Genomic DNA, 14,423 nt, shown 5'->3' on the forward strand with positions numbered 1-14,423 from the left:
GAAATGTTTAATGTTCCAATGAAATAACTGCTTTTCTTCATAGAACCTTCACATCAGTGTATTAGATTTTATATTCTACTGATCTGTGTTATTACCTGGTGCAATGATGCAATTTTTTACACTAGGGTGTCATACCTTAAAAATATAAAGATACATAAAACTGGGCTGAATCTGTGAAACCTTAGTATCTAAAAAGCAACCCTTTTATTCACTCTAAATCTGCTATAATTTATTTTTATTCAACATGGCAAATGACAGCAAAATCGGCGAAAAACACAGTATTTAACTCTCTGTCCGCACCGTAACTTGGTTTAGTTCACTCATTGCTGTCATAGAGGAGTTATCATCCAAAGAAATGAACTGTTGTCGATGATGAATCTCTGAAAAGCCACTGTGCACGACCTGATCACAAGCAGATGCCAAACAGACCCAGATCCAGATATTCACCTCAGGAGTTAATAGTGAGCTAAAAAACAGTAAGTAGGATTTTCATTGACCTGGTGGTAAACTGTGACTGAACAATGTTGCTTGGGAACGATTGAATGAGTGAATAAGCTCCCATTTGCTGATGAGTTCACAATTTAGCTCGGTGATGACGTCAATGTCTGTCCACACATACATTATCCATACCGCTTTTCCTCTGAGGGTCATTACGGGGCTGGAGCCAATCTTCGCTGGCGTTGGGCGAGAGGTGGGTGTAATACAGAACCAACATATAGAGACAAACAAGCATTCACACCTACACTCAAGCTGGAGTAACTGAAGAAAACCCACACAGACACAGAGACAACATGCAAACTCCACACAGGATCCGAAACTGGTCATGAACAAGATGAGGATAAAAGGATCATTATCAATGGAAACAATATTTAATAGCAGCTGGATAATACGTTTGTTTCAGTAATGGTATTTCATTCTCCTGTATGTGCTCAGTAGATGAGTTTATGTCCCTGACCTGGTTTGATAATTCCCCACCTGACTTCCTGACTCAGCAGCTTTAAGAGTTTAGTGCAAGGTCACAACGCAGTTTCAGCATCAACCGAAGCAGTAACTCTTAGACACCCGGTGCATTGTGGGATACTCCAGTGCATTTGAATGACTAAACCTTTCCCTTCCGCCCAAATAGTCATTCTCTTCACGGAGAGGATGAGTCAGGACAGTGCTGCACTGGGACGTCGATCAGAGCAACAGCACCACTATCAAAGCCCCTGATTACCGACACGTACGAAGACGACAGCTGGTCCCGACGCGCGCCGCTGCCGAGTTGTGCTGGGACGACTTGGTCAGAGTGATTTGTCTCCTGTGAGGCAGCACGGAGGATGTGGAAAAGACTGCACCCTGTGAGCTCCTGCAGGGAGTGCTGCAATGCAGGGGTGTCACAGAGAAATGCGAAGCTGGAAGGCAGTTTGTCCAACAGTCAGCCGCTCGCACTCTACCTCCATCTCCTGCCATGCCTCACTCCTTCCTCTCCTGCCATGCTTTCATCTTTTATTTTTCTTCTATTATTCTGTATTATTCTATTCTGTTTGGACTCTCATCCTGTTCCTCTATCCACACACACGCACATGTAACCGGTCTGTCCTTTGTGTCGTATGCTCTGCGTTGTGTATCAGTTTATGAAGTCGAAGACCGGGACTTGATTTTCGGAACAGAACTTTTATTGCTGTTCAGAGTTTCAGCAGAAGAAAAGAAACAGCATTGGTCATTTGTCTTCAGTACATGCCGCTCTCGGCCAGCTCCAGTGCATTCTTAGTACATTTACAAATCTTGCCTAATAAAAACAAAAAGGCCTATATAAGAAATAATGAATGCAAAAATACTTAAGTATTCATAAAAATAAACAAAACTATAATTTAAAATTGTCTTTGAATGTATCACATTCACTCATACCACAGTCACACATCATGAAAAGATTCACATTTTCTATTTACAACAAGAGTCTTATGCAACAAAACATACCTGTTCAAAGTTTCAGCAGAAGAAAAGAAACAGCATTGGTCATTTGTCTTCAGTACATGCCTAACATAAAAAAATATATGATTCAACAGGCGTACTTCAGGACACAAAATGGCGAATGCCAACGCACATGCACAGAAACATAACGCATGTTTGCTAGCTCGCTAAAACACTCTGAACTAACTCACAAATGAAAATAAACCAAAAATAAATGAAACGGCTCGACTGCTATGATATTACAAGCAAATGAATAATTCTAAACACTTGCATATGTCTTAAGCTTAGAAATTTACACATTAATGTCGCGCTGTACAATATACGTACAGCTCTCGGCCAGCTCCAGTGCATTTTGGCGAGAGCCGGGAAAATAAACACAATGTTCGCCCACGACCAATAGAGGGCGCCAAACCCATGTAAAACACCCAATACAATAAACAGCAATAATTAACAAAAACTGAGGGATTTTTGGTGGAATGCAATATTAATTTTAATACCTGCTACACACACACACCCGTACATGAGGTCATTCATTGGCATAAGGCATTTCTTATCCCCTAAGCCGCCTAACCTTAACCATCAAAACTAACTGCTTAACCCTTACCCAAACCTATTCTAACCTAATTCTAACCCTAAAACCAAGTTTTAACCCTGAAACAGGCATAAAAAGCAGGTCAGAAAGTGAGGACCAGGCTAAAATGTCCTCACTCTGTATGTTGTGGGATCAAAATGCTCAACAAAGATATCTGCACAAATACACACACACAGACACACACACTGGCCAGATATTACTGCAGCATAAACAGTGGTAAACAGAGAGCAGCATATGGTCAGAGTTGGCTCTGTTGCAGCAGTGACTGGGTGTTAAGGAAGTATGAGAGTGTGTGTGTGTGTGTGTGTGTGTGTGTGTGTGTGAGTGTGAGTGGATAGATGGCTGTCAGATCTAACTACTGTGCTTTGACAGCAGCTTTTCACTCTAACCGAGTTACTGCCATGACGATACCACAGTGTCTCTCTCGTCAGTGAAGGACGGGGAAATAGAATCAATAAGTGATCAACTGAACCATCGTCCATGTCATTGTCCCATTATATCACTGTGCACTTCATGATCTGGTTTCCTGTCCTCCATTAAAACCTAATGAGACGGCATCTTGTACTTTTATTAATAAAACCATATTAGGCAGCAAACTTCCTTCACATCATATTTGCTCCACTCGATGTCTTCTCGATCCAGGATTCGCTTGGAACTTGGTAGAACAGCTTTCTCCTATTTTTCGCCCTGGTAATGTAGTAACCTTCAGAAAATGGTCATTGGATAAGTTTCACAGGGATTTTATCTCTCTGGGGAGATTTCAAAATGAAGATTTGCAGTTGCTACTCCTAAACACCATGGTGCCACATGTATCTGTTGTCTCTTATCCGTTTTAAACATGCTCTATATCCCTTAATTCAGTTTTTTATATTCTTTACTTCTATAATTTTGTAAACTTGAAATGTGGCCATGCAGGTCTAACTCTGGGGACTTCCTGGTTAAATAGAGGATAAATCTAATGAAATCATACACTCTCCCAGGTCCCTGAAATCCAACAAATCCATTGAAGTGCAGCCATCATTGATGGAATCGATCGCACCCTGATTAACCTGCTGTACCGAGTGTCTGCCATTGATAAGGTCTATCAAAGCCACTGTGTTGATTTATTCAAACTGAACTTGAAGGATGAGGATGATGAAATTCAAAAACATCTAATTAAAAGGCCAAAACCTTCAACAAATTCGTCTTATTCACAATCAGCTTCTGATTTGTGATCCAGAGTTTATCCCTTTGTGATGTGGAGCTCTACTGCTGCTTCAACAAGGATTAACAATACATGAGTGATCCACACCACGGCTCTGACTCATCCTGGTGCAATAAACACACACTGGAACACAAAATATGTAAAACTGCACGACTGGAAATTATTTACACGTTTTGTGAAAGCGATTTTGTTTGTGTCTGAACGCCACCGACAGGATAAGGACTCGTTAATGAGGGACTGAGACACACACACACACATTTATCTTTAAACACAGCTCAACAACTCAGTGTGTGTATTAGCAGAATCAGCATTGGAAGAACTCGACCTGTGTGGGAGAAGATGCTGTGTGAGCTGAAGGTCCTTCCTCAGGGCCGAGGCTGACCAGGTGCTACATCAGCGGACGAGTCCCCTGAGTCAGACGTGTGAGCTGAACGTAACCAGGATGACGAAGTGTAGCACAGCAGGAGATGTGTCACCCTAGTGTCAGCTTTTCAAACTGGCTGTGAGAAAATGACCGGAAGCAACTAAAAGTGTTAAAAAGTTGAACCTTCAATCCGAACACTCTCCTGGGTCCATCACCAGGACGTTACCATTACACACTTTGGTTGATTACCGCTGATTTTCATGATGAAAGAAGAGGAAAACAGTTCTGATCACAGGAGTAAAACTAACAACTGTAATTAACTGCATAATGTCTTTCCTCTTAATTTCCCCTGCGAGTTCATCAACATCTGTTTGCTAAAAAGCAAAATATGACGCCGACAGCTATTTTCCCTTTGGTGCATGGCGAAAACTATCACTGAGACGATCACGTCAAAGAGTTTCATTGGCCAGAGAGTTGGACAGTTCACGACACAATCTGACAAAGTGTCTTTGTGCTCGTCATGTTACAAAAACCCACAATGATCGTTCCTTGTTACTTAGCTGTCATTTCATTGACTGTACATAAAGATGGACGACATGACAGCTCTCAAAAGTGAATCCAAAACGTATTACATGCCCCCTTGTGGCTGGCTGCATTACAAACCCCACCTCCTCCATGTTAGTGGATGGGACATGGGCCAATATAAAAAGACAACGTACGTCAGTCTAAATTATTTTTTTCCCAAAAGATGTTTTTTGTACTTTAAGTTCTTATCACACTGTTGTATGTTCGGGTATTTATTTTTTTGTAAGTTTGGTTTTAATTACATATTTGATGCTATAAAAACCGGGTGTAACATCATGATTGACAGCTGAGACTGACTTGCGATTGGTCAAGGACGTGCATCGGCGGGTTTTCCATCGCCGGATGACACTACGCAGATTCTAGCCCCACATGCACAAGATGGCGGTGTTCAAGTACAAGATATTTTGGCCTAATTGTGGGAGGAGACGCTTTGACTATCTTTAAATACAGTAGATAGTAATAGCATAAAGACGAATAAACAAAGTACACAAGATATGTTTGTCTACACACATACATTTTCCCTCCTGCTGGTGCTGAAAATAGCCGGACTCACTAGCGCTGGATATTTGGTGCATTTAGGCGGAGGAGCAGAAGGGAGAGAGAGAGAGAGAGAGAGAGAGAGAGAGAGAGATATTTAGAGATGGAGGAGGAGGTGAAGAAGAGGGAGCTGATACATCTCCCCACTAATGGAGGATGTGTTGCCCAGTGGCACAGATCTAGGGCAACATGACAGAGTAGTTCTGGGTGAAGAGAAGCCAGAGGGGCCGTAAGTTCAGTCAGTAATTATCCGATCCTTCTGTCCCGACTTCCTACATTTCCTCCTCTTTTATTGTGAAATTGGACGCATTTCCAATCAGGTTTATTCCAAGACTTTTGCTAATTAAGTATTTATCTTCATTTTCTCATTACTTTGCGTGAATACAAGAGCTGGATGTGTCGATATAATATTTTTGGGGATTCTTGTTATAAATGATTAGAAACTTCATGTAAGATTTTGTTTATTTCACAATTAGATGGAGATAATGTTACTTTAATGTTCTTATAATTCCTGGTCTACAAGCCTCTGAATTCAGCCAGCTCAGAGTGCAGGACTCATAATGACCAGTAGGGAGCACTGTACATAAACTCTTTAATTTACAGAGACACAGAAATAGAGATGTGCGAAATTACTTGTAGTAATATTACTTTTGATCATTCAAGTAGATTTGTTGGCAATAACAATGTACTTGTATCACTCCATAAGTATAAAGTACTCTGACATTGTTATAATATTGATATTTTTCTTAAAACACTGTTGCCTAAGCTTCAACATTTCACATACAGACTCACCCTCTGGTGGAAATAGTACTTAAAAATATTAATTTGTTCCTGAAGCACTCAGCATTGATCTGCTGAGGAGTATTGATCATCCTCTGCAGTGGTTGGACTGAAACAGGCACCAGAGACAGGAGCATCGTCTCCACTGAGGCAACTGGAAACATATTAAGTAAATAAAGCACAAGACAATGTCATGTAATATTGGATTTTGTAATTGTGGAAATTTAAATAATCATTTATCTTTTTCTCAATATGATGGAAAGTAAAATTCTTCACCAGCTAGTTGCAAACTTTAGATTGTACGACGTGTCTCCACCTCCTCCAACAATCCAGAAATTAAGCTTAAATATTCTAGATACAAAAGCTGCCATCTTGAGCCTGTACAGTCGTGGTCAGGGGGTGGAGCCGAGGTAGCAAAGTCCCGCCAATACACATGCTCCACCAATCACAAGGCAATCTCAGCTGTCAATCCTGACGTTTCAACACATTTCTATTAATTAAAACCAAACTAACCTGAAAACTTGAACATACTTCAGTTGGACAAGAATTACTAAGAATGTATCATACGTTTATTTTGACTTTTTAGTCCACATCCCATCCATTAATTTTGCAGACGCAGGGATAATGAAAAATTTAATATGCAACCACCAGATGGCGTTTGAGATGCTTTGGCTTCACTGTTGGGGAGCCATCACATCGTCCATCTTTAAATACAGTGTGTATAAACATAAATACGTGGGCTGTAAAACCAAAACAATGAGCTGAAAGATGCTAAAACTAGAGGACCAGCACATGATCCAAAATATTGTTAAAGTGCAGCTTCAATTCAAAAAGCTTTTCTCCATGTCCCTGCATGTCTCCAGTCTTTCTCTCTTCATTCTTGACCGCTCATATATTTTACCTCGACAGTTTATAAAGTCAAACAGATTCTGTCCCAGTTGTTACGACCCTCTGTCCCTCTGTTGTTGGATGTGTCGTGCTGCATCTTCTCCACTCATTCATCAGCTTTTTGAGACACTGGCTCACCACAAAAACCTCAGTACTGCCAGCAGTTGAAGGTTTGTTCTCCTCGTTCTTCACAAGTCTGAATGCACTTTAGACCGAGAGGGACAGAGGTGGATACGCTTCTCTTTTCACGGAAGGTCAAGCCTCAAATCGCCTCTATTCCACCGTATACCCTCGGGCGGAGAGGTGTCGTGCTAATGGCGTTCAACGGATAGAAAATGCACTGCAGCATTAGCACAATATAATGGTTCAGCAACTTGCACGGCCTATCAAAGTCTACAGGTACTCTCCTATAACATCACAGCTATCAATAATGTCTCTCAACACAAAAAACATCATGAAATCCCATTTCATGACCTGGCTTTACTGCGTATACACACCGACTGTAGTACTACTAGTAATGATCCAGACGTCGTGTGTACAGTCTGAATGAAAAACATCTTCAGCGTGCTTCGTGTATGATGATGCACCTGACAGCCTGTGAATGAGGATCTCAGTTTAGTCAGGACAGGATTATAGGCTGCAGTAGCAGAATCCCATTTCATGAGCCATCGAGCATCAGAAGAGCTCGGGGGGGGGCACACCTCTCTTCAGCTGTAATGTGGAAACTCAAAGGGGCTGAAGCGTGGCGTCCTGACGACTGCAACAACCGACAACCGCAAGGAAAACATTATTGATTTAGATTCGGTGAACAGATTGGGATGATCAGTGGTATGTGTATGGACCAATGTGGACCCCTGGAGGGTTTAGGAGGATGTTACCAAGCAAACATATATTTTATTCAACATGGAGAAGTTGTGTGCTGACAACAAGAAACTAATACATTTGACTGAATGACAAATAAAATAAATTGACACGAGAGTCCAATCTGGCTTCAGAAAGTGTTGAGACCTTCACTTTTCCATTTTATCATGTTGTAGATTTAATTGTAAATGGATAAAATGCACCTGATCACGTTTTGAGGTGTAAAGAGGGTCTGAACACATTCATTTCAATAAATAAGCAACAAAAATAAAGAATCTAAAAACATGTTTTCACTTTGTCACTACTGGTTATTGAGTGTGGATTACTGTGCACAAAAGTACAAAAAAAAGATTTTATCAATTTAAAATTGAATCAACAACATGATAAAGTTCTATAGACTGTATCTAAAGATGGACGACATGACAGCTCCCCAAAAGTGAAGCCAAAGCATCTCAATTGCCCCCTGGTGGCTGGCTGCAGTGCAGGTGATAAACCCAGCCTCCTCTTTGTTAATGAATGAGACACGGGCCAAATTAAAATGTCAAAGCAGAAGACGTCAAATAAAATTTTCTCTGGGATAATGCATGTTCACGTTTTTCTGGTAAATTTTGTTCTTGGTTGGTTTTAATGACATGGGGGAAACGTCATGATTGACAGCTGAGACTGACTCACGATTGGTCGAGTGTGTGTGTATTGGCAGGAAATGACAGGAAAAAGCTCTGAATGACGTCAATAGAGCAAGACGCCAGTGACGGCATCCATCTTTATTTACAGTCTATGGTAAGCTACAGTGGTGCATCAAGCTAAATGCTGACGTCAACATCCTTAGCCGACAATGGAAATGCTTACATGCTGATGTTAGCATTTAGGCTAACATTCACCCAGTTCAACAATACAAAAGAAAGGGTTTGAAAGAAAGGGAGAGCTGTGCGACTCGTGACCTCTCTGTAATGATTCCAGGAACTTAGATTTTTGCTGATAAGCTGGCCACCATTTTGCTGATCAGTAAGTGAGACCGAGGCCAATGGGAATATCAGCCTCTAGTGATAAACCAACATCTCCACAGATAGAGCATCATCGAGGATTAAAAGATGTGTGCTCGCATATTTTTGTGACTCTAGGCGCAGGCGGTAAAACAGAGATCCTGTCTCATTGGACGAATTCAGCAGAAAAACACAAAGATATATGCAGAATGACATTTACCCTTTAAATTGACGTATATTGATAAGCAAGACAGTTTAAAAATACTTTATCGGACTCTTTGCACTTTGGGATTTTGCTTCGAACTCTTGCAATTAATATCTTGCACTGTCTTTTTTGATTGGCCATATCAGTAGCAGACTTACTTAACGCTTAGTAAAAGAGGTAAGTGATTAAATAATTGACATTTATAGAGCATATTGATTAATGCACCTTACCCTGCACTCGTATTACATTATTAGGTCACACATTCACTTTATATTCACTGTACTGTATCTTCTATTTGAAGGTGTCTCACTTTTAACCTGAAAAAAAAAACATCTACTGCAGCATAAAAAATGCACCAAGTCAAGTGCACACGTTACAGCACAGAGGAGTGTGTGAGACACATTGCAGCAACACACACACATGCCTTGTTTCACCTCTGCTGAAGCCAAAAGGAAGTCCTCATTTGGTGCATGCACACGCACACACACGCACGCACACACTCAGGAGTATCCCAGCCATGTACTCATTACGTCCCCAGGGACAGGAAACCACTGCATCACATGATCTCTTCTCACCACTGCATCATAATCAGCCCGTTAACCTCAAGTACCAACATGCACATCTGTATCTGTGATAACATTTCTTCATCAATTGGAAAAACAGAAGGAGACGAGGACGACAGGCTTTTCAAACACGACAAGAAAAAGTCAAGATGCTTCAGCTGCAGGTAATCAGTGTCCATCAGAGGCCGTAATGCGCCAAATTTCCATGCACATTATTAAAAGCCCTCTGCAAACATCTTCCATCGCGGTGAACAATACGAATATTTGCTCACAAAGCATTTAGAGATAAGGAACCAACGTGACTTGTATTAATGCAGCGGTTAACTGCTGATGAGACAACACAGACCAATGTGAGCACAGCGAGCTCTGCAGGCTCTTTAACGTGGGCCCTTCACTCCTGCTGGCTCAGCACATTTTTACTTTGCAACACACTCCCTCAGAGCTGTTACTGTGGAGCAGTGAGCCCACTCATCCATCTGCACACTGACACACTGGAGAGAGAACAGTAAAGAAAGACTGAAAGAAAAATCATAACGTGCCAACATGAGGGAGCTTATTCTCCATCTATGTCTCTGTTTTTGTTCATGAACACATTTAGCTCTATGTTAGTATAAAAAAAAGAAAAAGATCTGAATGTGTAATCACCTATAATAAACCAATGAAAATAGTTTTACTAATAAATTGGCATCTTAAGTTCTACCCTCACACACACACACACACGTTTGTTTTATTATGTAACATGATACTGCAGCACTACATGATGCTACGCAGCATGAGGACTTACCGGCATGCTGTAAAAGTTCCACTCTCTGCATAAAAATGAGAAGGCGACTGGCAGAGCGCTCACACACCGTCTGCTCTAATTAACCCCTGAGCCATTTATTCTCTCTCTCTCTCTCTCTCTCTCTCTCTCTCTCTCTCTCTCTCTCTCTCTCTCTCTCTCTCTCTCTCTGCAGAGCTTTCTGCAGAGCAGCATGTGTGTAATGAGGCTAGGTGCCTCTGTGACAACCTGGCACACAGCAACGCCTGAGTTACTGATGGAGCTGTTCTGGAAAAGAGGAGGAGGAGAGAGGAGGAGGAGAAACAAAAAGGATGCATCTTACCTTGAACAGAGATGTGCTGCCTCCCCTGGAATGAGAGAACAGGGCCGGAGAGATTCTTGACAGGAGGAACGAGCAAAGGAAAAATCTCAACAAGCTGCACTTTGGTTGATCCCACTCTCAAAAGACATTGCAGAACTCCTTCCTTGTGGGGTCTGTTTCTGTCCGTGAGCCCCCCTCCCCTCCTCTGACACTCACACACAGGACTTCTCTGGGCTCAGGCTGCAGCTGAGGTGCATTCACACCGGGCACGGACGAGAAATCAAGACACACTCACACAGATTAACATTGTTCTGACACTGAAATCAGCACAAGCATCAGAGCCAGTGCACTTCCACTGCTGTATTTCCCGGCACTGTTCCCTTATTGGCTGAGGAGCAGCTCAATAAAAACCCTCCTTGTCATCAATTGGGCAGAGGAGGAGGGGGGGGCTAGGTTTTCTGTGGCGCACTAACAACGCTGCTCCTCCTCTCCTCTTCTTTGCTCCATCAGTTTTTCACCCCCAGCACCGGCACACATGCAGGGAGTGCTGAGCTTTGAGAAAGAGACGCAGGAGGAAAGGAAAGGGAGGAAAAAAGAGAGAGGGAGCGAGGGGATGGAGAGAAGTGCAAGGGGAGGAGGGGGGGAATCGATGAGTGGTGAGAGGAGAGGTACAGATGGCAACAAGCAGGCTGCAGCAGCTCTCACAGATTTTTTAGATTGCAGGTCCCTGTGCCTCTCGTCTGCTGCAGGGAGCTGTGCAGGGACCTGAGTGCAATGAGGTGTAAGGACCAGAGAAGATAGGAGGATAGGAGGAGAGGAAGAGGAAGAGGAAGAGGAAGAGGAAGGAGGAGAGGAGAGGAGAGGAGAGGAGAGGAGAGGAGAGGAGAGGAGGAGAGAGAGAGGAGAGGAGAGGAGAGGAAGAGGAGAGGAGAGGAGGGTTGTTACTGGTCTGCTCGGGCTGGTTTTGCTGCAGTACAGGAGCAGGCAGGAAGCAGATGGGAAGTTGTCGGTGCTTTTCTCCAGCAGCAGTAAAATGTCAAGCTCCAGCATCCGACTCAACAGTAGCAACACACAAAAAAAAAAAAATTCCACCCGTTCCTCTCTTTCCTGTTAATATGCATGAACGTGTGAGTGGTGAATGATTTAAAAGAGGAGCTGCAGGAGCGACACAGATCACTGCTCCTGCATCATCAGGGGACACGCAGATTATAAAGTCACCTAATTAACCACGAGGTGTAAAAGTCAAAGAGTCACTGTGTGCAGTAGTAAGATGTGCAATGTGTTTAATGTAGCGGAGAAATGATTCAGTTCAGCGAGTTGATACTTCATGTTTCCTTTAAGGATTCTTCATGTGCGATGATGCATAAGAAGAACAAAGATGTAAGAGTTTAAAACACACACGTCTGTTGTGTTTTTTATTTCCCACCCTCACAACAATCCAGTGCCTCAATTTTAATTAAATTTACTTCACAGCATCTCATTGTGGAATCAATAGAGGAGCTGACTTCCTCCAGTGGACAGCCGAGCAGAGCTGCATCACACTGCTGCTGCTGCAGGCTCCTCCTGGGAAATCCACACACAGGTTGTGCTGGTTTGTGAGAATCACATACAGCCACTGTGAGGCAGCATGAAACACACGGAACCACAGTTTGAAGGTGAATGTGTGAAATATGTGAGATTAAACAACATCTAAAGCATCTGAATGGTTTCAAAACAAAAGAGAAACGCCCGAATCTCCACCGTAACTTGCAGCGAATGAAAAAGTGCCTTGGGAGCGTCTACCCAGCTGATTTAGCAGTGCAACATTTGCATTAATGAAAAGCAACAACAGTGCCAGTTCCACCATTACACTTATTAAACCCTCAGGGAACGTGCCAAAACCTCAGCTCCCTTCAAGAAGGACGCACCATTTCATTACCTTTGGCGTTACCCTTGATGGAGCAGCCACCACATCACACTCAGTGCATTACCAACGATTAAAGCAACACCAGTACACGAGGCAGAGATGCTGCATCACTACCGCACGTTGAGCTTTTTTTAATAAATTAACTTTCCATCCGGTTCTGTTTCATCTGCGACCGTTCCCCTGCAGGAGGAGGGTGCAGCAGAGAGAACAACTTTTGATAGGATCTAATTATTCAGCCAGAGGATATTTTGCGGTGATCACCCTGTTGTGGACTTCGCAGCAATAAATCATAACAGACGGGACAGAGACGCAGAGGTGATTCATTCATGGGGATGAGAGGCGGAGTATGAGCCTGAAGCAGCTGTATGGTTTCATAAAGGTGAAGCTCGGAGTTTAATGAGCCTCAAACGCAAAATGAAGATGGAGGAGACAAACCACGGGAACACAGCTGAAGGCTGCAGCAGCTCTGTGAGGCTGAACGTGAAGGAGAACCAATACTCTGAGCAGGTGTGTTCACCATCTGAGTTTGGTGTGTTGGCATGAAAACTTGAATACCTGCACCTTGCCCCCTTCAATTCAGTCAAACAGCATTAAACTGTGCAACCTCAAAGGTCCCTTAAACACACCTCAAATCCATGAAAATACGTTTTAATAATCTTTAAAAAGAAGATTCTTTGAATGTCAAAGACAGTGATCAAATTTCCTAGATCTGCCTCTTTGTCCAGATCCGCGCCAAAGTTTAATGGCGTCTTTCTTGGCCCCGTGCTACGTCCTTCCACGACAGACACACCGTCATCAGGTTTCAGGTTTTCTCTCATTAACTAAAGTGTCTGATGAAATCTTAGTTTTGCTCCGACAGTGGTAAAGGCCCAAAGGTCCAGGAGATCCCCACAGTGTGTTTACATGTTGTTATGGAATCTAACTCACCAGCTCTGAGACATTTCACTCAAAAGCACACATTTCAGCCTGATGGTGGCAGTAGAGGAGAAGTCAGGGGATCACTAAAGTCATTACAGCTTCATCCTCTGGGAAACATGAACGTCTGACGGTTTAAAAGGTTTGACCTACAGGTGGCGCTGACAGAAGAGTCAGGGGATCAACATCTTTGTGATGTCGGACCATTACAACCATCTAAAGAAGAACAACTAATCATATAAACACAAACTCACTCATACACACACACACATCAACATCAAACTGAATTATATACGATTCAAACATAACTTGAATTATATGATACTACACTTTAATATATCAAATATGAGGAGTTACATTCTGTGTCCCGGGGTTTTGTGGTTTTCATTGGAGGTTTGAAACCTTTTTTGGGAGCAGGACCTAAATTAGACAGGAAGTCTCTCGCTCTGTGACCTTGTTGCAGCGTGTCAGCATCCAGGGACCCAGCAGAAGTAGGCCTGAGACCCAGTATGGCTCCGAGCCCGCGGGTTAACGCTGCACCGTGCGGCTCAAAGTGACACGGAGGGAACAGTTGATCCATTTCAAAACACTGTAAATCAAATGGACAGTTGGCTTTGCCGTTGATCTCTGGAGCGAACATCCCCGTGTTTTGTATTTTTAAAGCAGCAGCGTCTGAATGTTGTTGACGTGCGACGTGACTCTTAATTCTCGCCCTTTTTAGAGGCTTGCACATGCTGCTGCTTGATTGTGACAGTAGAGGGAGCCACGCCGAAGGAGACGGATAATGAGTTTTTCTTCCTCATGGCTTTAACTGCAGAGTTGGGTCATTCAAACCTTTATGTTTCCACACAGTTATACTATTGGTGTCTTTTATTCTCGTACAAAACACACTTCAGGGTCATGTGAGGTAGATTTTCATCCTTTTAAATTAAATTATAATAACAGCACTATCTCCCTTTTCGTTTAGTTTTGTCTCCACTCCATTTATGAATTCCATTTCCCCCA

At 42.7% G+C, this 14,423-nt stretch overlaps 1 protein-coding gene across 3 annotated transcripts in view; it reads right to left on the reverse strand.

Moving 5' to 3' along the window:
• LOC118105330 (synaptotagmin-2) overlaps window positions 1–11,338 on the reverse strand; it is a 31,499-nt gene extending 20,161 nt beyond the window's left edge. The window contains exon 1 of one of the 3 annotated variants that reach the window (XM_035152961.2): window positions 10,619–11,338. The gene's annotated coding sequence lies outside the window, so the exon portion shown is untranslated. Of the gene's footprint in view, window positions 1–10,299; window positions 10,387–10,618 lie in introns of those variants that run through there. The other 2 variants (XM_035152964.2, XM_035152963.2) reach the window with 2 other exon arrangements.
• Window positions 11,339–14,423: the final 3,085 nt, after the last annotated feature.

This window comes from Hippoglossus stenolepis, chromosome 3 (genome assembly GCF_022539355.2).
Source record: "Hippoglossus stenolepis isolate QCI-W04-F060 chromosome 3, HSTE1.2, whole genome shotgun sequence".
NCBI lineage: Eukaryota > Metazoa > Chordata > Actinopteri > Pleuronectiformes > Pleuronectidae > Hippoglossus > Hippoglossus stenolepis.